Source organism: Pleurodeles waltl, chromosome 1_1, assembly GCF_031143425.1.
Source record: "Pleurodeles waltl isolate 20211129_DDA chromosome 1_1, aPleWal1.hap1.20221129, whole genome shotgun sequence".
NCBI classification, from domain to species: Eukaryota; Metazoa; Chordata; class Amphibia; order Caudata; family Salamandridae; genus Pleurodeles; species Pleurodeles waltl.
The window spans coordinates 85,955,153-85,978,808 of NC_090436.1; positions in this window are offsets into that span (position 1 = coordinate 85,955,153).

The window sequence follows — 23,656 nt, forward strand, 5'->3', positions numbered from 1 at the left end:
TTGAAATGTGTCTCGTTTTCCTTTAAGGAAAACTGGATGCATTACGAAAAAAATAGCTTTATTGAAAAAGCAATCACAGACATGGTTGTCTGCTGACACAAGCAGACCACCATCTCTGTGATTGTAGCCATTGCCAATGGGTCGCAAATTGCGACCTGCCTCATAAATATTGATGAGGCAGGTCCACTTGCGACCCACTGCGAATCGTTAAATGTGCCTGAGACACATTAGTACCTTGCAGTCTGTGATTTCCTAATTGTGAATCGCAAAGATTCGCAATTAGGAATCCGCAAACCGGAATCTTCGTACATCTGGCCCTTTGTTCGGGAAACAGTAGTTTTTGGTGAAACCAAACATGATCGGCATAACTTTGGAGAACATAGGTGATGGGGTGCACTCCTTGGCACAGATTCTTGATTTCCACTGGGATTTGTAGTTTTTCAATGATGTTTTGACACTGATGGTGAATAAGACACATCCAATCTTTCTCAATCTCAAAGAAACGCCATTTCCTGTTTCAGTCTAGACTTTCTTTTTACAGCAGCACCACTCTGGAGGATCCAGTGGGAAGAGGAGCATTCTGGTGGTGGTGGGGGCACAGAGGGGTAGCTTAAATTGTAAGTGGTGTACCGGGACTTGAGTAGCCCTCTAATTGCCTTTCATAAACCTTTCTCGTAAACATTCTTACATTTTCTTAATGAGTTCTAATAAAACATTCAGAAATACATGCTAATGAGGAATGTATGATAAGTGATCCTTTATTTGCCTTTTAGACTGTGTTGCGAAAAGTGCAATTTAAGTTTTTCATGTCTTGGCATCCTACTCTCACATGAGAGCACACCCTGTGCACCAAGGTGCTAATAGAGCACTTTAAAATCGAGACTAGATATAGGGTTCGATAAATGGGCGTTTCAAAAAGGGATCTTTACCTTTCAATAATGATAACCATACAGTCCAAATTTGCACTTCCTGGGCTACTTTATTGATAATATTGTGCCCCATAAAACAGTGGTGTGGTGGCCTATTCCATAAATGCTGCTTTTTTAAGCCCGGATTGTATAATGCAATATCATTACCAGGTGCTGCTAATACACCTGCATACCATTACACTATTGAGGGAGTGTTGTGTTGTTTACACCTGCATACCAACACACTATTGAGGGAGTGTTGCGTTGTTTACACCTGCATACCATCACATTATTGAGGGAGTGTTGCGTTGTTTACACCTGCATTCCATCATGAAAATGGAGGAATGCCAGATGTCCAGATGTATGGTCCAGTTAGAACAGGTAATGACCTTCAAAGATGCAGACAGTGTACACAACCCATGGTGTGGCCCCTATTTTACAGCACCTGAGGATGTCTTAGGAGGGAACAGAAGTGGTCTGATGGCTCCCCTTGGACTCATCCAGGAAGTGGTCTAATGGTTGACCTCTCTGCCTTTGAAGGGAAGGCATTGATGAGACACTGGGTGTTAGTACTAGGGACTGCAGGCATGGCCTGTGTAGATGGACTTGGCTATATGAACCAAGAATGGTGCAGTTTGCTTGTTGCTGTGGTGCATGCTCTGCTCGTGTCAGGCCACAAGCCTGAGGAGATTTGAGATGAAGAAGCTATTGATGAGTTTGTGAGTCTCCAACCAGGGCTTAGTTTGTAAAAGAATAAGTGCTGGTGCCCAAAGCTCTGCCGGTGCCAGAGGCTCTGCCAGTGCTTTTAAATGCCAGCACGGCGAATACCATGGGTGCTTAATCTGGAATTCACTTCACGCCTCTTTCATTCACTGCAAAACACTTCCTGTCCCTTTTTCTCACTCTTTCATGCCCCTGCTTTCTCCCTTTGTGAGTGTTTTTCCATCTTTCTCTTCCTCCTCCATCTTTAAACTTCGCATGTTTTCCCTCTCTTGCTCTCGGTAAATGTCTGATGTGGAAAAACAATCAGTGCTGGTCCCCAAATAGGAGTTCTGGTGGCCCCCACCGGCAACCACCGGCACAAATTAAGTACTTCTTCCAACCCAATGCCGTGCACCTTCGTGACACTTCAGTCCTCTGGTATCTCTGGGTATGAATGGTCCACGTGGATATGGGCGGGACTGGGCATTTAGTCTGTTGTGCATTTCCCCAGAGGGCTGGGGCCATTGAGGCCGCTTTTGAAGGGCGACCGCCTCTGTCTCCTGCTCCCCAGGTTTATGGGAGAGCGGACATCAGGGAAAAGAGGGTGAGAGACAGACAGAACAAGAGAGAGGAAGAGGTAGATTGGAAGGAAAGAGACAGGACAGAAAGGGAGTGAGGAATGATTAGAACATTTTAGCTAGGTCTAGTTCGAACTAGCTCTTGAGTCCCAGTTTGGCCCTGGAAGACAGGCTGTAGTTTACTGTTCAGCTAGTCCTCCTAAAAGGGGATGGGGTCAAGAGAGGGGTTCTCAGACAGGGAGGACTAGAGAGAGTGCGTAGGTCTGAGGTCCCCTTCTCTATGTCTCGAAAAAAAGACCCAAGTGCAGCTGTGCCCAATCCTTCTCCTTCAGTTTTGACATTACTACTATGGGCAGGAAAGCGCCTTGAAGGGTGTACAAAGCTTGAAAGCTGCTTGTAGAATACTAAAATACAGTGTCATCACTGAGGTTCTGAAATCTAAGAAGTCTATTAGGTTTCCTGGGCAGAGGTCTGGGGTTCCTCCAAAATTACCTCAAGATTTTTCCTAGATTTCATTTGTTTTGTTGAACACTGATGCTGAGCTCAGAGAACACCTGTACTGTGCTAATGGTATCATTCTAGGTGCAGAGTGTGGACTTTGCCCAGCCATACTGTGGGGTGGAAGGAACGCAGATGCCAGAGCTTACTTTGTTCATCATCAGCAGAAAAAAGCCCTAGGAGACAGAAAATGAGAAATTATCCTTTAATTCAAACAACAGGAAATATACGATGGAATATCCCAGATGGACGAGCCAAGCATCTACCAAATGACTGCTGTCATTGTACATTTTAATAATGCACGTAATGCCATGAACTCCAAGACTCTCCTCAAGAGTCACAGAAATCTGAAACAGGACTTCCGTGAAGAGTGCACTCTGAATAAAATCTCAGTGGACTTAAAAAGAGAATGTTTCATAAATGGATAATGATTCAATTTCATGAGTGACCTTTGTGTGTTTTCAGCTGATAATTGCTCAAATAAATGAAAGTGACTGGCTAAGGAATGGATTGCAACGTCCTATTTGTTCGGTAAATTAACATTTCAAGATTGAACGTTTTTGTAAATCTTTTAAATGATTTGGAAGACGCTAATGCACTCACTTCATCCTGCCAGGCAAGCAAAATGTGAGGATGAGCTCTCCTTCAATTTTTGTGAATAGTGAAGAACAAAAAGTTGAGGGCGTGCTTTTATTCTTTCCTTTTCTTTTCCTAATATTTTTACATTTAGATCCATATTTAGAGATTTTAGAGCAGTTTGACTAATCATGATAAATGTGCACAATGTGAACCTCTGTGTATATAACTGTGTTTTTGTATCAAGTAATATGGTAATAACACTTCTCTGCATGCACGCTTGATGTTGGCTTTCCTGCAGGGTCATCCCCAGACTTTTTACATTCAGCCTCCTGTTTTCTGAACCCGTTTTGGTTGGCTTTCCTGACTCTGCACACTTTGCTACTGCTAACTAGTGCCAAAGTGCTTGTGCGCTCTCCTTTAAACATGGTAGGATTGGTTTACACCCAACTGGCACATTTAATTCACTTATACGTCCCTAGTAAAGTGGTACTACGTGGTACACACAGCCTGTGAATTAAATGCTGCCACCCTTCTAAGTACCCTTAAAAATGTTTCAGACCTGCCACTGCAGCCTGTTGTGCAGTTTTAAATTGCCATTTCGATCTGGCAAAATAAACTTCTGCCTGGCCTAAAACCTTCCTTTTGAATACATATATCAGCCCTAGAGTATGTTCTAAAGAGCCCACAGGGCAGGGTGCAGTGTATTTAAAACATTTGGCATTTACTTTTAATTTTTACATGTCCTGGTAGTGAAAAACTCTTAAATTCGTTTTTCACTACTGCAAGGCCTGCCTCTCCCATAGAATAACATACGGTTAACTTATTACATTTGATAAATAATAACTTTCAATTGGAAGCTGCTGGGAATATCGAGTTTGGTGTCTAAAGAATTGTAATTTAAAGCACACTTTAATGGTAAAGTCGGGTTTTAAGTCATAATTCCAATAATGTAACTTTTAGAAAGATGGCATTTTCTGGTCCCAACCATTTGATGTCTGCAGCCTGTCCCTGGGTCACATGACTAGGTGCAGCTGGCAGTTGCTCTTTGTGTTTAGCTTTGAGACAGTGAGACAAAGGGGAATATGTGGTAGGAGAATGGGCCATCTCTGATTTGATGAGGGGGAGAAGCTGTCACCTACCACATGATGCCTCAGCGGCTCCGCAGATCTGAACTAGCATGATGTATCTCATCGCTGACAACCGGCCCAGCTTGAAGCAGTGCAATGCAACTCGATGCAAGTTCTTGCAAGCCCCAGTGGCTTCACCAGCACAATGCACCTCAACCTCAACGCTGATGCATCACTACACAAGTCGATGACACAGGGGATCGCATCCAAGCACCTGTAGACAGTCGCTGACTCCGCTGTTCGATTAATCTTGGTGCAGAACCTCACATCGCAATTTCAACGTTGTGGTTTCTTGATGTCGGCCAGAGCAACTCAATGCACAACTCAATGCAATGACTTCACATTGCTCCGTAGCCAGGATTTAAGGTACCCTTGATCAGTGGATCTAGCTTGGTCCATATATCCAACTCACGATCCTTCGGGATCAGCTTGAACTTGTGACTTTGTCCCGTCCCCACACGACCAGATACCACAGTTGATGATTTGTGCCTTTAGGCATTTGTGCCATGTTGGTGTCAAATAATGTATTACATTTTACTCTATTTTTTTTAATTAGTGTGGGATTTCTCTTGTGTTGTGATCTCACTTTATCACTGTTTGAAGTGTTGCTTAAATGCTTTACACTTTGCCTCTAAGTTATGCCTGACTGCTTTTGTGCCAAACTACCAGAGGGTTAAGCACAGGTTTAAATGGGGATTGCTGTGACTTCACCCTAACAGAAATTGTGGTTGCTGCTTCAGAAGGGTTTCACTCCCCCCCAACCAGTACCCCAATTGTTTACATTGGTGATCAGTTGTGAGATTGGGACTTGTGTTTGTGTAGTGCCATTCAGTGATTTTGTGGTACACCAAAATTCCAAACAAATAACTTGCTACTAATTGAAACCTTTTTTGAAATTCTCCTTTTTTTCTTTTAATTGATATTTTTTCCAATCTTTTTGTTTAAGCCTCACTTTCACAAACTTGGGACTCATTTGTTGTTGCAACTGTGATACCTTGCCAGAATGGAAATGAATCCTAGCTGTCTATCATGATGCAATATGAGAAAGCTGAAGGAGTTCTGTAAGGAGCGGGGACTAGCTATGAAGAAGTGGTCCACTAAGCAGGGACTTTGGGATGCTCTGCATGAGTTTGAGGTAGCACGTTGACATGGGACTCCCCAAGAGTACCAAGAGGGTGATGGCCCTGAGAAGGATGATGATGAGGAGGAGGAGAGAAATGATTTAGCAGTGGCTCCAGAGTAGAAGAGAGAGCCAGCAGAGATGGAGTTCCCTGCTGGATCCAATGCAGAAAACACTGTAACCTCCTTCACCTTGTCTCCTAAAAAACTGAAGGACAGACCAGGCTAAGGGGGGGGGGCTAAAGCTGCAGCTAGCCAGGCTGGCTGCAGTGGAGAGAAGAGCTGTGGCTGAAAAGGCCTTAACGGAGAAAAAGAAGGCTAAGGCAGAGAGCTTTGGAGGAAAGAAAAATATTGTTAGCTCATGAACTGTGTCTAAAGGAGCTGGACTTGGAGACAAAACAGCTGTCAGAGTCTAGCAGAAATTGTGGCAGTGATACTGCAGTGTCCAACGGTGATCAATCAGTCCACATACCTAAAGACCAGGTGCCCAGGCATTGATTGGTGGTTTCCAGCCTATGAGATAGCCCATAGAATACATAGGGTCTTAGAGGAGTTTGGTGGGGCCAGTCTCTTGAGGCACATGCCACCTGTAGGGTAGGACATCGTGCTGGAATTAGAGGTGACTGATCAGATGTCCTAAACCCCCATTAAAGCATTGCTTAGCACTACGTTTCGTCTCACCCGAGAGGGATACTGATTAAGGGTTAGGGGCAACCAGTATTGGTTAGATTTTCTAGATGTTTCAAGTAATGAATGGTTGGATTAAGGGCAGCCAAGTGAGTAGTTATGAAGGGCTGTATGGTCTAATTTTGAGAGAGCACATGGTTGGTAATTGTTCAACAGAGTTGCATCAACACCTGGTTGACTGCAAGCTTGCTGAAGCCAGGAAGCTTACAAAGGAAACAGACCTCTGGGTTAGTACCAGAGTGGAAAGGTACTTGAGAGTGATCCTGAGGAGGGTGGTTCTGGTTCCCCCAACAGAGTGAGGTGGAGGTACGTGATGGCCCATACAGATGCCAGAATACTTTGAGAGGAAAGGATTCACATACCCTTCATACTCCCCAGTAGGGGGGAGATTGTGGTGATTAGAGGCCCAGGCTGGCCCATTTCTAACCCTGGTGCTTTGATCACTCCCAGATGAGGCAAAAGAAAGGGAACCTAGTCTGTTCCAGGAGACCATCCATTGGAGGAAGTTCCACAGTGTCAGGAGAGCTGGGAGGGGTGGCCACCTGTGGCGGCCTGAAAGTTTAGTTTTCTAGGAGTCCCACTCCAAAGCAGGGGATACAGAGGCTTAGATGTAAAAGCAGGGAGACGAAGGATTCACTCCTTTACCTATTCAGCCTCAAGGTAAAGACCCTGGGCTGGATGGCCTGGGCCTGACTCTTGACACTGACATCTGTCTGCGGCCTCTGTTGGTTGCTGTCCTTATGGGCAGAGGCTTCCTTGGGTTGGGGACAGAAGTCTGATTCAAGGAGCGGAAAGGCCACAGCACTTTGTTGACCATGGTGGTCCTGTCTGCCTACTGGGATGCATCTGTGAGCTAGTTAATGTTAGGTGATTCACAAGTGGGGTCCATAAGTGAGGAGAAGGGTTCCCATGGGTCAGTCCAGTGGCTCAGGAGAATGTAGAGGGATCCAGCTGAGTTCCGTGAGGCATAGAACTAACACATGCCCCTGCATATTAGGGCCTTCTCCCATATTCTGTTGCCTCAGTAGGGAAGCCCATCAAGCACATGATTAGTCTACCCTGGCTTTTGGCTGGAGAGGGGTCATGTTGCACTTTCTGCAGTGTCATCCCCAGATTGTTTGCCTTCACCCTCCTAACTTCTGAACCCGTTTCTTTTGGCTTTTAGGACTCTTTGGACTTTACCACTGCTAACCAGTGTTAAAGTTCTCTCCCCACTAAACATGGTAGAATTAGCTTACACCCACTTGGGCAATTGACCTATAAGTCCCTGGTAAAGTGGTACTGCATGTACCTAGGGCCTGTACATTAAATGCTACTACCGGTCCTTCAGCACTAATTGTTCAATCCATCACAGTAGCCATGAAAAATGTCCCAGACCTGCCATTGCAGCCTGTGTGTGCAGTTTTAAACTGCCATTTCAACCTGGCAAAAAACCTTTTGCCAGGCCTAAAACCTTCTTTTCAAATACTTATAAACCAACTCTAAGGTAGGCCCTAAACATCCCAGAGGGCAGGGTGCATTGTCTTGATATTGAAAAACAATTAGAATTGCTTTTCACTACTGCAAGGCCTGTCTCTCCCATAGAAAACTAAAATTGAGTTAACTTATTATGATAACTTTCAATATTACGATAGCTTTCAATTGGGAGTAGGTAGGAATGTCAAGTTTGGTGTCTAAAGAATTGTAATTTAAGGGCCACTTTACTGGTAAAGCTGGATTTTAATTCACAAATCCGAAAATGCAACTTTTAAAAAGAGTGCATTTTCTGGTCCTAAACATTTGGTGCATGCAGCCTGTTCCTGGGTCACATGACTTGGTGTAGCTGCCAGTTGTTCTTTGTGTATTGCTCCCCTACAGTGAGACAAAGGGGAATAGGTAGCAGGAGAATGGCCCACCTCTGACTTGATGAGGGGGAGGAGCTGTCAATTATGACACTTGCATATCATAAAGGCTCTGTCCAGCAAACTCACAAAGGGTTCTGACACTAGCCTTTTGTGGCCCCGGGCAGTCTGTATCCAGTGCATCGAGGCAGGAAATTCCAAGCACCTCTTGGGTGAAAACCTCCAGAACCTTCTCCTACTTCAAAGTTGGCACCAGGTATAAATAATGGACCCTCAGGCCCAAGTCTTCAGATCACTTCTGGGTGTGGAAGAAGAACTGCCCAGCTGTGAAGCCTGCCTTTCTGCTCAAGGACTGTCATTGCGGCACCAGGACTCTGAACTTGCTGAACCCAGCCTGCCTGTGTGTCCCAGGATTCCAAGACCTTCAAGGGTTAGTCACCAGATCTCCTGTTCTCAAAGCCACAGGGACACAACAGGCTTCTCTGTGCAACGCATCTTCTAAGCAGGACCTGGCATCGCCTTGACGGCTCTGCAAGCCTGATCCAGTGCAATGCATCTCGATGCCAACAACCGGATCAGTGTCACACAGCTTCTTCCAGCTCTGACACAGGAGCGCGCTTCGCCTGGATGGCTCCACAGGCCTGGCCCAGTGCAACGCATCTCCGAGCCAATAACTCCCCCAGTTTGATGCACCGTGACGCAGCTCGTCGCAATTCCTCGCAAGCCCCAGCAGCTTCACTAGCACCAGCCCAGCATGATGCCCTTCGTCCTCAGTGCTGACGCATTGCTACGCAAGTCTTCAGAAGCCCCAGCAGCTTCCTTGAAGATGATGCAGGCTTGCATCGCAAGCCCCTGTCGACAGTCAATGACTTTGATCCACGTCAACATATTCTCGACGCCGGCCAGAGCAACTCAACGCAGTGACTTCACATTGCTCCGCAACCAGAATTTAATGTACTCTTGTTCTGCGTACCTAACGTGATTCCTGTATCTGTCCTGTGCTGCATCACGGTTGGCCTGAACTTGTGATGTTGCTGGGATTTATCTATAGAGATACTTGTAGTAATGCACAAAGGCATCAGCTATTTCAGATGCTATATGACAAACTGCGCCGGACTGCGTGTGGATCTGAGGAACCGATCTACCTTTCAGGGATTTGGTTACCAACCTGTGGAGCAGTCTCCGAGTCTTGTCCCCAAACTGGTTAAGTCTAGACTGCATGTCCATTAGGGCTGCTTTAGCTTCCCCATCATTCACTGTTTAAGGGCCTCAAGGTTATTCTCCTCACTTGACTGGGCATACAGTCTTTCCAACTCCCCCCAGGTTTCTTTCCAATACCCATGTTTCCTATTCTTGTTTCCTGCCAGATAGGAAAGCAATTATATTCCCCCAAAGGACTCTTTTCATTGCTTCACAAAGTGTCATAGGGGATATTTCAGGGGTGGAATTAGTTTTGTAATAAAAAAACAGTTCATCTTGTACATAATCCTGGAACTCACTGTCTTTCAACCATCCTGCTGGCAGGGTTCAGGAGAAGTCCGGCCTACGTTTTCACAGCTCCAGCTTTATCTAAACAAGTGAATGGTCATACAACAATATTGGATAAATGCTGCCCCCAGTCATCCTGAGTATATCCGAGGAGGGGAGGAAGACACAGTCCAGCTGCGAGTGTGACTTGTGAAGGCTACATTAGTGCATGTGTTCCCGGGTTGTTGGGTTACGGACCCTCCAGATGTTGCATAAACCCCAGGTATCAATCCAAGATGACAGAGAAGATTGCCTCCTCCCACAACCTGTGTGGCCAAGAGTGGGTTTAGGACATCATTAAAATCATCCCCCACGATTAGCCCTTCATCCGGGGTTTCTGCAATAACCCTAGTCAACTCTGTCATTGTGACTGCCTATAGAGTGGGGGGCATATACATTGGCTATCGTCCATGGCCTTCTACCCAAGCAGCCCCTAATTGAGATGTACTGACCCAGCATACCCTGTACTACCTCCGTAACTACCATGGAGAAGAGCTGTGTAGCAAGCTAGCCACCCCTGTCAACCCTCTGGTGAATCCAGCATGGTACACCAGGTTGGAGCCCCAGTGGGCAATAGAGGAATGCCTGTCACCAAACAAGTGGGTCTCCTAGGGCAGGAGGACATCCGGAGAAAGTCTATGAGTATGCTTTAGGATAGCTGAACTCTTAACCTAGTCCAGCAAACCGTTTACATTCCGGGACAAAATCCTCAAATAGGTTTCACCCTCTGGAACAGTCAGGGCAGGTGGTTTGTCAAACGTGCCTCCTTGGCAGGGGCTACAAGCCAGCCACTGTACTTTTGTGCAGCCAGATCAGCAAAACTCAACCCCAAATAATCCCCTCTAAACTCCCCCAACCAATACTTCAAGTCCGGAAGCATCTGTCACCCATATAACAAACATACCCACTGTAGACAACAACATTGGTTCAAACAAAACAAAAAGCACAGGCAGATGTAGGTGGATTCTCCGTGCTGGCTTCACTTCACAGGAGACATGGAGTCTCTTTGACCACCCTAAAATCAAGCAAGAAGAAGAAGGCAGTTTGGGTTGCCCCCTGGGCCGTGTCAGGTTGTTCCCGTCAGAGGATCTGAAGCTGAACCCTCAAGGGAGTCAGCTCTCTGATCATTGCAGGAGCCATCTGAGGCAGAGGTGCCTGGGCTCTGGTCCTAGGCTGAAGCCCGCCGGCCGCTCTTTTGTCCACTTTGCCTCCTCTTCAAGCTCCTTCTCCCGGGATGGCCCGTCTGTCCTGAGCGCTTCGAGCTTCAGTGACTCAGCATGCAGGGCTGGCATTTGTTTCCTCTCAGTAGCCCAGTCCCACACTGCCTTCAGGCTCTCAAAGAATATTGATTGTCCTTGAAACAGCACCTTAAGTTTGGCTGGGTAAATGAGTGCATATTGAATGTTCATAGCCTTAAGCTTCCTCTTTATTACAAGAAAGGATTTGTGCACCAGCTGTACCTTGGTGGTGTAGTCCGGGAACCGTATCACTTTAAACTCTGCACAGTGAATGTCTTGGAGTTGACAGGCATGCCACAGTATGGCATGTCTATCTGCATAGTTGAAAAGCCACATAATGACAGGTCAAGTTAGAGCGCTGGGGATGGCCTCGGGGCGAGCGCTCTGTGAGCCCTCTCTAACTTAAAGCAAATGGATAGCATGCCTTCCAGAAGCAACGCTTTAAACCAGTTAGTAAAAAACTAGTGCATGGATTGATACAAACATTGCATGCTACATTGTGCCAAAAAGAGCTGAAAGAGTTGAATGTCTCCGCTGAATGTTTCAGGAGAAGCCATACCAGTAGGAGAATTACCACAAGTCAGTTACTCAAGTGTTGGCATTAAATCACTCCCCTGGTCAGTAATGGCTGAACAGTCGCACTGTTATTAGTCTCTCTGGGTAATAGACAGATTTTACTCAGGCCATTTAACTGGTAGGTTCAATCCCTATGGTCAGTCTTAGGTCTTCTTGAATATATTATTAATTGCTTATGCAATAAATTGCAGCAGATTAGGATCAGAACCCATGCCTGTAGAGCGGGCCTCACAAACTACCAGGGTTTGTGAATGTTGGGCCTGTGATTCAGATGACAATCCTCCTCACTCCACGCAACTCCCTGAATGTGGTTATTCCTGTGGTAAGGTTAATACAAAGATAAGAACAAAATATAGGAGGGAAGGGGGATTGAGAGAGAGAGAGAGAGAGAGAGAGAAGAGACAGCCAGCCCCTCACATTCTTCTCAGGCCCAACTCTTTTGGGGATTGTTGGACCTTGCCCTTTTTGTAGGTTTATATCCAAACTTTTTGCCTTCTTCCTTCTATTTTTTCTGCACTGTTTACGTTGGCTTTAGGACTCTGGGAACTTTACTACTGCTAACCAGTGCTAAAGTGCAAATGCTCTAAAATGTGTTGCCGTTTGGTTTATCCATGATTGGCATATTTAATTTATTAGTAAGTTCCGAGTAAAGTGCACTCTGTGTGCCCAGGGCCTGTAACTCAAATGTTACTAGTGAGCGTGCAGCACAGATTGTGCCACCCACATAAGTAGCCCTGTAAACTTGTCTCAGACTTGCCATTGCAGTGTCTCTGTGTGCAGTTTTAAACTGCTATTTCGACCTGGTAAGTGCACCCACTTGCCAGGCACAAACCTTCTCTTTTACTACATATAAGTCACCCCTAAAGCAGGCCTGATTCAGCCCCATGGGCAGAGTGCTGTGTATTTATAAGGTAGGACATGCACTGGTGTGCTTTACATGTTCTGGCAGTGAAACAATGCCAAATTTGTTCTTCACTATTGCAACGACTATCTATCCCATTGGGTAACATGGGGATTGCCTTGAAACATCTTTTAAGCGTAATTTCCCATTGGGAGCAGATAGAGATGTGGAGTTTGGGGTCTCTGAACTCACAATTTAAAAATACATCTTTTGGTGAAGTTGTTTTTTGTATTGTAAGTTTGAAAATGCCACTTTTAGAAAGTGGGCAGTGTCTAGCCTAACCATTCTGTGCCTCTATCTGTCTGCTGAATAATCGTCTGTCTCAGGATGACAGTTGGACTGTTTGTGTATTCACTCTAGACCAGGGATCTTCAAACTGGGAGGCGGGCCCCCCTAGGGGGTGCCTCAAGTGATCCTAGGGGGCGCACCAGGCTCTGATAAAAATAGGCATTATTCAGATGACACTGCTTTTTGTAAAGCAGAAAAACCTTTATTGCATTTTAAAAAAGGTAACAGAACTTAACTGCAATGTTTAAATAAGTCTAGACATATGAAAACATTGGCAACTTAATAGAATAATTGTGGAAAATTTTGAGAGGGGTCCGATGATTTTTTGTCCCCCACTAGGGGAGGGGCGTGGAAACAATAAGTTTGAAAAACACTGGTCTAGACAGTCACACAAAGGAAGCTGAGGTGTGCCCTGCACATCCTGATGGCCCATCACCAGGCTGATCTAGAGTGGTAGAAGAGCTGACACTTGCACCTCAATCAATCAATCAGTTTTGTAAAGCGCAACTACTCACCTCATTTGAAAAGCCACGTCTTGAGGTTCTTCCTGAAGATGGTGAGCGATGGGTTTTGTCTGAGGTGCAGGGGTAGGTTGTTCCAGCTATTTGCTGCGAGGTAGGTGAAGGACCTTCAACCGACGGTGGTTTTCTGAATGCGTGGCATGGTGGCCAGTGCTTGCTGGCAGGAGCAGAGGGATCTGGTGGGGGTGTGGAAGGAGGCACGGTGGTTCAGGTAGGCTGGTCCGACATTGTGAATGGCTTTGCACCTGAATAGGGCTGTGCCTGTCCTCACACAATGCAGTCTCCAAGCGCCTGGAGTGTTTGGGGCCAGGGCAGGGAAAGCCAGGGTCTTGTGCCCTATAAAGACTTCTCTTTGAAGTTTGCCTGCTTCAGAAACCAAAATGGGTATAAGTACTGGACCTCTGACACCACATAGTTAGAACATTTGTTTGGACTGAGGCAGTGCTTAATTTGTAAATATAAAGGTGCCGGTGCCCAAAGCCCTTTTCTTAACAGGCGGCTGCTGCAATTAACTGTGCAAACACAGAATACTAAGGCCACATAATCCCGAAGCCATCTCGGACCTCTTCAACCTATTTAAAGCCACTCCCTGCCCCTTCAGCTCACACCTGCAGCTTTCTGCTTTCTCTCATTGTGACCCTTTTTCGTTTTTCTCTTCCTCCGTCTTTCCTAAACGTGTCTTTTGCTCGCAGCAAATGCTTGAGGCTGAAGACTATTCACCGGCCCTCAAAAGTAAGTGCCGGTGCTCAGCACCGGAAACAACAAGCACAAATTAAGCACTGGACTGAGGGCATTCTGCCAGGAAGAAGAGCTGGATGCTGTAGGAGGGACTGCCACTCTGCCTGTTGCTTTGTTATGCTGGCCTACTGCTTGCTGCTTCTGTCCTGGGAGTGAAAGGACTGGACTTTGCTATCTTCATCCTGCTTTCCAAGGTTCTCCAAGGGCTTGAGTTGACCTTGCCCCCTGTTAAGTCTCAGGGACATCAAAGGCTTCATCTTCCAGCACCTGGGCTGGCACCTGGGCTGGGCTCCGCATTGAGGCTTGACTTCAGATGCATCATTGACGCATTGTCCCTGGGTGCCATTTTCTTCATCAATACTGCACTGCAGAAATGAACCGATGCTTCGTGCTGCAGATGATGCATCGCCTCCCCTTTGGAAGTAAGGGATCACCTCCTCTGCCTAGCAGTAAGGAACTGACGCATCACCTCCCCTGCAACAGTAGGTAACCAACGCATCTCTGGCTCTTTCGACACATCACTTCCCCTGCAGCCCGCATCATTGTTGTTCTTGACGCATCTCAGGTACTTTGTCTCAGTCAAGTGCTTCATTGATTTCATGGAACTACAATTTAATTTAATCTTTTGAAAGTGATATCAATGCTTATATATGTTGGATTTTTGTTGTTTTGGTCTTGTTTTACCCAGATAAATATTGGCTATTTTTTAAACTGGTGTGGAGTACTTTTGTGGTGTTTTCAGTGTGTTACTGTGTGTGTACAAAAATGTACATATTGCCTCTGAGAAAGCCTGACTGCTTGAGCCAAGGAGGTGAGCTGGGGTTATCTTAGCTGTGTGACTCCCTTACCCTGACTAGATTGAGGGTCCCTACTTGGACAGGAGCAGACCACTGCCAACTAGAAACCCCATTTCTAACAGGGATAAGTCTTTTACCATAGCAAGAATGCAGGCGAAGGTTCTCAGGTAGATTAGACACTCATTAAGCATAAACAGAGCACAGTCATATTTAGCACCATGAATAATCATTAATGAGTCCACAGTAAATAAGTTAAGATACCAGGTTTTACTTACAGGTTTTGGAATGGCAGACCGCTGTGAAACTAAGCCAACATGAGAGGAAGCTAGTAAGACAGGTTTGATGCGCCTAGTCAGGGTACATCTGGAAAGCGACAGTAAAAGGGACAAGGCACAGCAGAAAGAACATAGCCAAAACAGTATTAAAGTATCATAGTCAAATGCAGGCTTGTCATCAGACAACCGGGGGAACGGAGGAAAAAGAAAATAACAAAGGTGAGGAAGGAGACAACTGAAACAGCAAGTGAACTACCAGTGCAACACTGAATGTTGATAGACATTTTGCTATTGTCAGTTCTTTTATTTAAAAAGTGCAGCAGTCTGACCCTGAAGTCCTGCCTCCTAACTTTTTCCAGCCTAGTAGTCATGGCATCCCAGCCTCCATAGACCTGTCCGCCACAATCTCATAGGAGTACAATTCACCCTTTTTTTATTTGTTTCAGCTGAGCATTGCAAGTCCTCCAAGCCCGTTGCTGATTCCTGACAGTATCCTAGATGAACATTACCAAAAGAATTATCCTAAGACCAATGTTACACGAAGTGCAAAAACTACTTTGCTGCAAAGATGGAGGCGCAGCATTGCTGCTAGCAATCATCAAGTTTTTGAAGTACCCCATTTGAAGCATGTGGAGAGGTCATTAAGTTTAAAGTACCTTGTGAGATGTGATGATGGTGGGAATAGTCTTGATCCACATTATTAGAGTGCTCATTGGTTGAGGCTATGCTCATCTAATTACCAGGAGCGTAGCTTGGTCAGTGCGATTCGGGGGTGTGAATCTCAAATTTCCCAACTAAAAAAAGCAATGGGCCACAAGGTGGGGTGTTGAGATGACCAAGGTTCTAAATAGACTGTTCACATGATAAACAGAGTGAGTACTGATCTGCATTAGGAGAGCCTCTGTTTAAAGTGCCGTAGGGGGCAAAAACAATGAATTTGAATTAGGGGTGTGTGAAATGTGAAAAGTGAAATGCGTTGTTGTCTGCTATATTTATGGATCTTCAATTCAATTTTTGGCGCTAGGATGCATTTACACAAGAGCACTGGGAGGAAACAGCCACTTAGGTTCTGTTGTTCCTATGCTTTCACTGTAAAATTTGATCGTGAATTGCACCATTCACTATACATATTTACAGCAAATGGTGTAATAGCGTAAGTTATGGAATTACCTGTAACAACATTAATGCAAAATTACCCAAAACTACGCCGAGTTACAATAAAATTTTACCCAGGCCTAGTTAGAATACTACCAATCAATACTACCAATCAATTGCCGGTGGTTAAACAATTTCCAAGCATTCATCCAATTGCCTTTTGGGTGATTGTCAGTCGTATAGCATGCCCGGGAACCTGAAAATGGCACAGATTTCCAAGCCTAGTACTGTAAAATGTTGTGAATTCTGAAAAGAAGTAAATGTGCATCCATTCAATAAGTACTTCTATGGATGCCAGTTTACTACGTTTTTGGTAAACCAGTCACTATATATATTTAAGTTCTCCATCCAAAAAATGAAGAAGTTAAAACCTTTCCGTGAAATAAGAATAACAAGAGACTCAATATCAACACAAACATAGCAGACCAGACTCAGGACCCCTAGGCCAACTACCAAGCCAAGAACGCATTTATTTGGGGGATGTCACACCACAACACTCCACCAAAGCTATGGCACTGCTCGTTATGTTAGGAGGACTTCCATTATCTCATTATCTACCATCCAATAAGGGCATTCGACACAAGGATGATGGCTGATATTTGCATATATTGCCAGACCAAGTAGATGTAAATCGTTCTTGCTGGAACGTCTGCCTGTGAATAGTTGTCTCAATCTTTTATATACTTGTTTACAAAAGCAGTGTTGCTTCCCAAGCTCTTGATCAATGCAGTGTGGAGAACTGCTTGCAGCTCCTTATAGAAATTGTTACTAACTTCAACTCTTGGCCTTGACCAGGGAAAACTGTGTGCTGGTTTTGATTCACTAGGCTTCACCAGACGTCATCAGAGCCATTTTAGAAGATGACATTTTTTTATTTTACGTGATAGTGAAACTAGAAAAATTGATGCAAGATTTGGGTAAAAAAACATTATTTAAGCACAAATAGCATCAACTGCCAATCCCAAGAAATACCATTGGCACTTTGATGCTATGCTTGGCACTATGCTGCGTAACTGTCACAGGTTAGACTGCTTTGTTATGCTGTTTTATCATTACATCAATATGTGTCTTGTCTTTACGAACTTGTACGCCATCTTTACCCCGTCTGAACTCTTTAATGCTTTCTATCAAGTATGGTGAGGACTAATACAATACATTCTGTCCCTGTAACAAACAACATAATGATGAAAGAAATGCTGGATATAATGTCACCCACCACTGATCACTTAGGTCCACATTCCAGTCATTTTTTTTTACCCACTGTGCCACTGTAGACAGGGAACAGTTGTATGCAAATCAATCTTGGTCCTGCTCTAATGGAAACAGTACAACCACATCTAGTAGACTAGGTCTAGACCAGCACCTTGAGACCCTCACGGGTGAGTAGCCGTGCTTTACAAAAACTGATTGATTGATTGAGGTTATCTCCAGATGCAAATGCAAGCAACCCTAGGCTGTCCTTGGCCTATTTGGGCTATGTAAGTCAGGAATATTTCGAAACCCGTGGCAGAGAGAGCATGGGAACCACATCTGGACATAGCTGTCGCATTTAGCAAAACCTCTGCAACAAACAAATACAGTGATAAAAAAATATTTGAATGAATCTCATCCACTGGTGATTGCTCAGACTGCATTCCAGGCCATCATTTTTTGCCCACTGTGCCACTTGTTTTTCCCTCAGGTTCTGCCACTGTGGCCTACAATATTCCAGAGTCTAGTAAAACATCTTGCAGCTCCTACTGAAAAGAGTTTCTTGCCTCTTCCTATTCTTTTTAATATTTGTTTTCAGTACTATGTCTCACTCCCTCCTAGTGTAAATTTAAGGGTCATATTTACAAGCCCCTTGCACCACAGTTGGGTCACTTCTTATGAGAACAGACCCATATCTACACGGCCACACAAAACCACTTTGCCTGGCTTTTCATGGCCTCATAGATATGGTGTAGGGCAACACTGCAGAAGTCACTGCGTTGCCTTACAATGCATCAGAGGGGGCGCTCCATGTGCGTATGATGTGGGTTTTCCCACGCAACACTCATGGGTTTTAAGGAATTCTGAGGTTTACAAGGACTTGTGAACCTGGGAATGCATCAAAATCATATGCCTTCTCAGGGGAGGTGTAACAAGTAGAAATATCTTTATTTTTCCTTATTTTTCCTCTGCAGCACACACAGAAAGAGGAGAAACCTCCATGGATTGTTTTTGTGCAGGAAGGTGCCTCTTCCTGCGGAAAAACAATCCTGCCTACAACGCTGGCACCCTTGTACCATGGTGCAAGGGTGCCTGTGTTAGTGCTAGGGACTAAATTGTGTGCTGGAGCTGGCTGAAAGGACAGGAATACACCCTATCTTGTGAATACAGTCCATTTCTGCCCTTTCAAATTGGTGTAGGGCAGCATAGCAAAAAGACTTGTGACGCTGTCCTATGCCAATTCGTTGTAAATATGCCCCTGAGTGTTTCCACTAGTTCTTGTCTGATGAGGGCCTTTGTCTCATCTCAAAGTGGCGTGGATTGTCATGCTGTGAGTTTTCTGTAAGCTCCTAGTTAGAAAATCACTTGTGGAATTACACCAGGGTGGTAGCTTGCCATCCCACTCTTATGAGGCATACACATTTGTAGAAGTGTTAGCTGTTCTCTTGAAAGGCTTGCTGAATACACCCCAACTTACCTGAATTTACTACATCCTGAAACCACTACATCAGAGCACTCGTTCTACAGTACCACTACTTAGAAGACCATAGTATGGATTCTATCTCATTAGATAGGTAAATGTAAGACTTAATATCAGTATACAGTCAGGGTTACTTGATTATTTAAGTTAAGGTTACGGATAGGATACGGTTACTTACTTAATTTAAATCAGAGGTAGGGCAGAATTATTGTTGGTTTAAGATGAATACGCTTTTTTTATCAACTTTATCAACTTTAGTCCGTTTTTGCTTCACAAATACAGCATCCAAACAAGTTTCACTCCCTTTTAAATTCAGTATTTTTTATAGAAAATATCAATTCGATTCAATAATCTTCAGGATTGGTGCACACATGCAAGTTCTAACACTTCATGGGTAGTACAGATAATTAAGAACATTTTTAGAGTGTGTAAATGCAATGTAGTACAATTAGACTATGAAGTTCTCTGGCGATATGGACAAGTTGCATAGAGCTGAACGATGTAACGCATCAGACTCCTCCAATCACTCGATTTCTTTGCAAACAGTAGCCATATCTTTTGAGACTTTTGTACTCTATCTTTGGTTAGTGCTGGTTTTTCCATTGTGTATAAGTTCCAAACCTTTCCCCACCAGAGGTGTAATGGAGGGAGGTTTGGAGTTACCAAACAATGACAATGGCTAGTGATGGATCTAGCAGCAGAAGTATGATTAATTTTCCCATTGGTGTTGCAAGTGGGTAGATAGAGATTGCTTCCAGATTCTCAGATATCACAATTATAGTCATAAAGTTATTCCTGTTTTGACTTTAATGTGAGATAGGATCTCTTTCCCGTAGGGCTGAATATGAGACCATCACAGGTGAAGAAGGGTTCCTATTTCTCCACAGGCTTTCCAACAGTTGTCTGGCCCTCCAAACATTGCTTTCAGTTGGGACAGGGCTAGGTACCACTTTGTCATGATTTTCTAAGCATTTTGTAAGAACTGTCTTTGTGTTGTATGCATATGGAAGCTGTGGCAGCTTGCACACAGATCTTAGCCCATGTTTCATCAGAAGTTTCAATGCTGAGCACCATTTCTTAATTGAGCCCGTAATTGTGGTTATGTGGGTGTCTTACACTATTAATGTGGAGATAAAGACCTGCAATGTCTTTATGTCTTCACGTATAATAAAATATATTTTGTATCTGGTTCTCTCTCCCTGAGGATTGTCTCGTCTGCCTCATCCCAATCCAATGAAAAACATATATAAAGCTGAATACCTTCATCGTTTGTGAGGACAAAGGGCTCCTTGCATTTTTCCCTTGTGAGCAACCTAGTGTCAGTAAATAGGTCTCCCAGGCTGTGTGAGTTCCATTTTTAAACCCTGCATCAAGTGTGATGAAGCAGAAAATGAAGGTTTTGATTTATTAACGCATAAACGTAGTGCTGAAATAATCATGTGTGACATTAACCGAATTAATAAAGATTGTACGGGGACAAAATGTGCCCTCAGAGTAGTTTGCCATCCTTTATACGCGTGCTTTATATAACGTGGTGTATTGGAAATGCACTAATTCGACATAATCATAAACGTGTGCTACGATTTGCTTATTTGAAATGCCTTAGCTTAGCATTACTTTAGCGGAGGCTTTGGCCTAGTTGCCTGGTCTCACGGTTTAAACGTTCGTATTTTTCCACTGTGCTATTAAACGTGTATTTCTGCTTGAAGCTGTACTTTTCCACAGAGACTGCTCGCATGCTTATCTTAAAGTTGGTGCCAGCATGGCATATTTTCTCTTAAATTCAAGGTCGGCTTGCAGGTGCGGACAATGGAGCCTCTGAGAGTAAGCTAATCGAGAAACAATGTTGCAAATTGCGTACCCATCTCCAAGGATAATGTATGCTTAAGTAAAAGCTTGAGAACCATCGTTTTTGATTGGTCAATTTGAAGCTAACCTATGAACCCACCAATGGAGACCCTACAGGACTTGAACTGTTGTCTATAAAACCCAGGTGCACGAGAGGGAAGCTCTCTCTATCTTCGGACATCCCGCCATTTTGACTTCGTAGCTACTATGACCCAATTTGCTGCGACGCCATTTTTGAGAGACTTTGATGCTTTCTCTAGTCGAGAGAAAGAGACTTTAATGATTCTTGCCCTAGAGACTTTAACTTTGATTTGTCCCTTTGCATGAAGTAGTAGCCTTAACTTGCCGCCGTGAGGCAATTGCCCCGTTCACCCCTGCCCCTTTGTCTCGTCCCATGCTGATCGAGAAACGGTACCTGTGAGACGAAGACTTCATTGATTGCTGATTGGAATTGGTAAATATGAAAGGAAATTGTAAAATTGCATTGTGTTTCTTTTAGGTAACCAACTGCTGATTTTGATAAGGACCCTAGCTAGGAGTTTTCTAAATTGATGTTGCCAAATTGTTTTTGCATGAAGTCCCACATGCTGATGCTAATTTGAGGTTAGACGAGGATTCCATATGTCACACGATGCAATTGGAGATCTTGTTATGCTGACTAAATGTACGCAATTAGCCCATTACAGATTATCGTATTAGTGCTTTGCATTGCCACTATCGAATGCCTTGTGATTCAAATGCTACATAGATTACACTTGTTTCGACGATATGGACAGCTATTAATGTTCATTTATGTTTATCATTTGGTATTGAGACACATCTATATCGTGCTAGCTTTGTTAATATAGGGAAATAAATTCACTAACTTTGCAATAAACTGGTGTGGTTATTCCTGGCTGAAAGGTCAGGGTTCGCCGAAATGTATTCTGGATTAATTGTTAAGTGTTATGTTGTTCAAGGTGTTGCTTACGTTCGTTATTGATTATCGATAAGAGGTGATTGATCAATTAAGAGTACAGAGAGTTCCCACTTAGTCAAAAGATTCATCGACCTAAAGAGCATCCGAACGCAGGTAAATTGTTACCACGTTCGGCTCTATCAGTAGATGGTAGCAGAGGACGGTTACGTCTTTTGGGACCCTGTACCATTAGAGTACATGGTGTTGAATTAACGGTTACGCATTTTGAGACCCCATTCGAAAAGTTGAATTAGATTTTCCTGGATAAAACTGATTGACAAGATGATGATGGGCTAGGTCCACCGCGACTTTCCCGGGATCTCGATGCTTGCGAATGGAGAGAAAGGAGATGTGGAAACAGCGTTGGCGGTACTAGTGATGGTATGAGTGAAGTTAGGGATTTGCGATTGCACAGCATATTGCCGCAGGGTGTGTGAAAAGGTTGCGAGGTTTTTTTAAGGATAGCGGAGGTGCGACTCCGAGTGTAGAAGTAGAGCAGTCGTCGAACTTCATAGAGTTAGCGGAGGTGCGGCTCCGAGTGTGAGAGTAGGGAAGTCGTCGAACTTCATGTGCGTCTGGCGCTTTGTGCATAAAAAGGTCCACGTGGTTGTTGTTGTTGAGACGGGCCCTGCGAGGTCAAGAGACTCCGGAGTATGTTGATCCATGTTGTGGTCTGGGCGGTTTAGTAGGTTGATCGGGCGTGGTCAACGAGTGGGTACGTGTGTTAGGGAGTGATAGGAACTTCGACTTCGGGCTTTGACGAGATTCTAAGTGCACTAGAACAGATCATTGACAAGTTGAGAGTAGGTCTGCGGGTCAGATTTGCTTGCGAATGTGGGGATTGAGAAAGACGGAATAGCGGCCGAGGCTGGTGAAACAGATCGAATAGTGGTCGAGGTTAGTGAAAAGTCCCTAAGGTCCTGAAGCGATTGTGTTACCCTTCCTGTAGTAAACCGACAGATCTGTCTTAGTTTTTGGTAGCTCGCGATACATGCAAAAGCTGTTACGGGAGGAACTGAGTGAAGGAGGATTAGCCGCGAGGCTTTGTCAGCCGCAGTGTGTGTGAGTGTGACGTCACTAAGAGCCGCGCTGGGATAGGTTGGTTGGAAAGAAGGGTCGCGCACGGATTGGACGCAGTCCGTGGCACTCGATTGGAAGGGGAAAGGCAGGTGAAGAGTATTCCGGGAATTAAAGTCACCTATTGATTACAAATTTTGTGGAATAACAGTAAACTTTGTGAATTAAAAGAAAAAAAAAAAAAATGAAATTCCTTAAAGCATTTAGGAGTGCGATGAAGGGGGAGACTTACATTAAAGCGAGCGTAGGAGAGGAGACGCCGCCCGAGGGTACACCAGCTTACATTGTAATGGAGGAAAAAGGGGTAGCTCCGTGTCTTTGGCTAAAGCAATGGCACAAGTGGACAGAGAATCATGGGAGCGTAGCATTCCCGATACATGGGACATTCAATATAAGGGTCCTAGAGAATTTGAGATTTACGATGTATGACATGAAAGTACCTCCAAGGCCAGCACAGTTTGAGGCTCTAGCAATATGGGAACTCATGGCTAGGCAGCAACAGAAAAACAAGTTTGAAACAAGGATGAGGAAGGTAGAAAAGACACTAGCGGATGCTAGGTGGGATAATGCACAGAAGGTGTGGAGGTCAGACGTATTGCAGGGAATAAAATTGTTCCCCGCAATTACTAAAGATGAAGAAGAGACAGGTAAGAAAGCTACCTGTAAGACAGACAGAAAGTGTTCGAAGGATAGAGAGGACGAGGAAAAATTGAGAAAAGAAGAGGAGCTAGAGGATGAGGAATTGATAATGGAGTTGCTGAACGACCGTCCACCACCTTATGCAGAGAATGGACAAGGTCCAAGTACCAGTTCTGCCCCTCCGGCATCGGTACAGAACAGGGAAACGCAGAATCCAGGAGCACCATCGGGATCTAAGGATCCGAGCTTACTGCTCACCCCACAGATACCGCAGATCAGGAGAATGTATCCAGATGTGCCCGTGTTGAAACCAGCAGAACACTATCAGCCGCAGATGTCAGGGTACTACAGCAGTGATAACAGTGGAGGAATGATTCTAGATCCAACCGTAAGGGGCGTACAGAATGG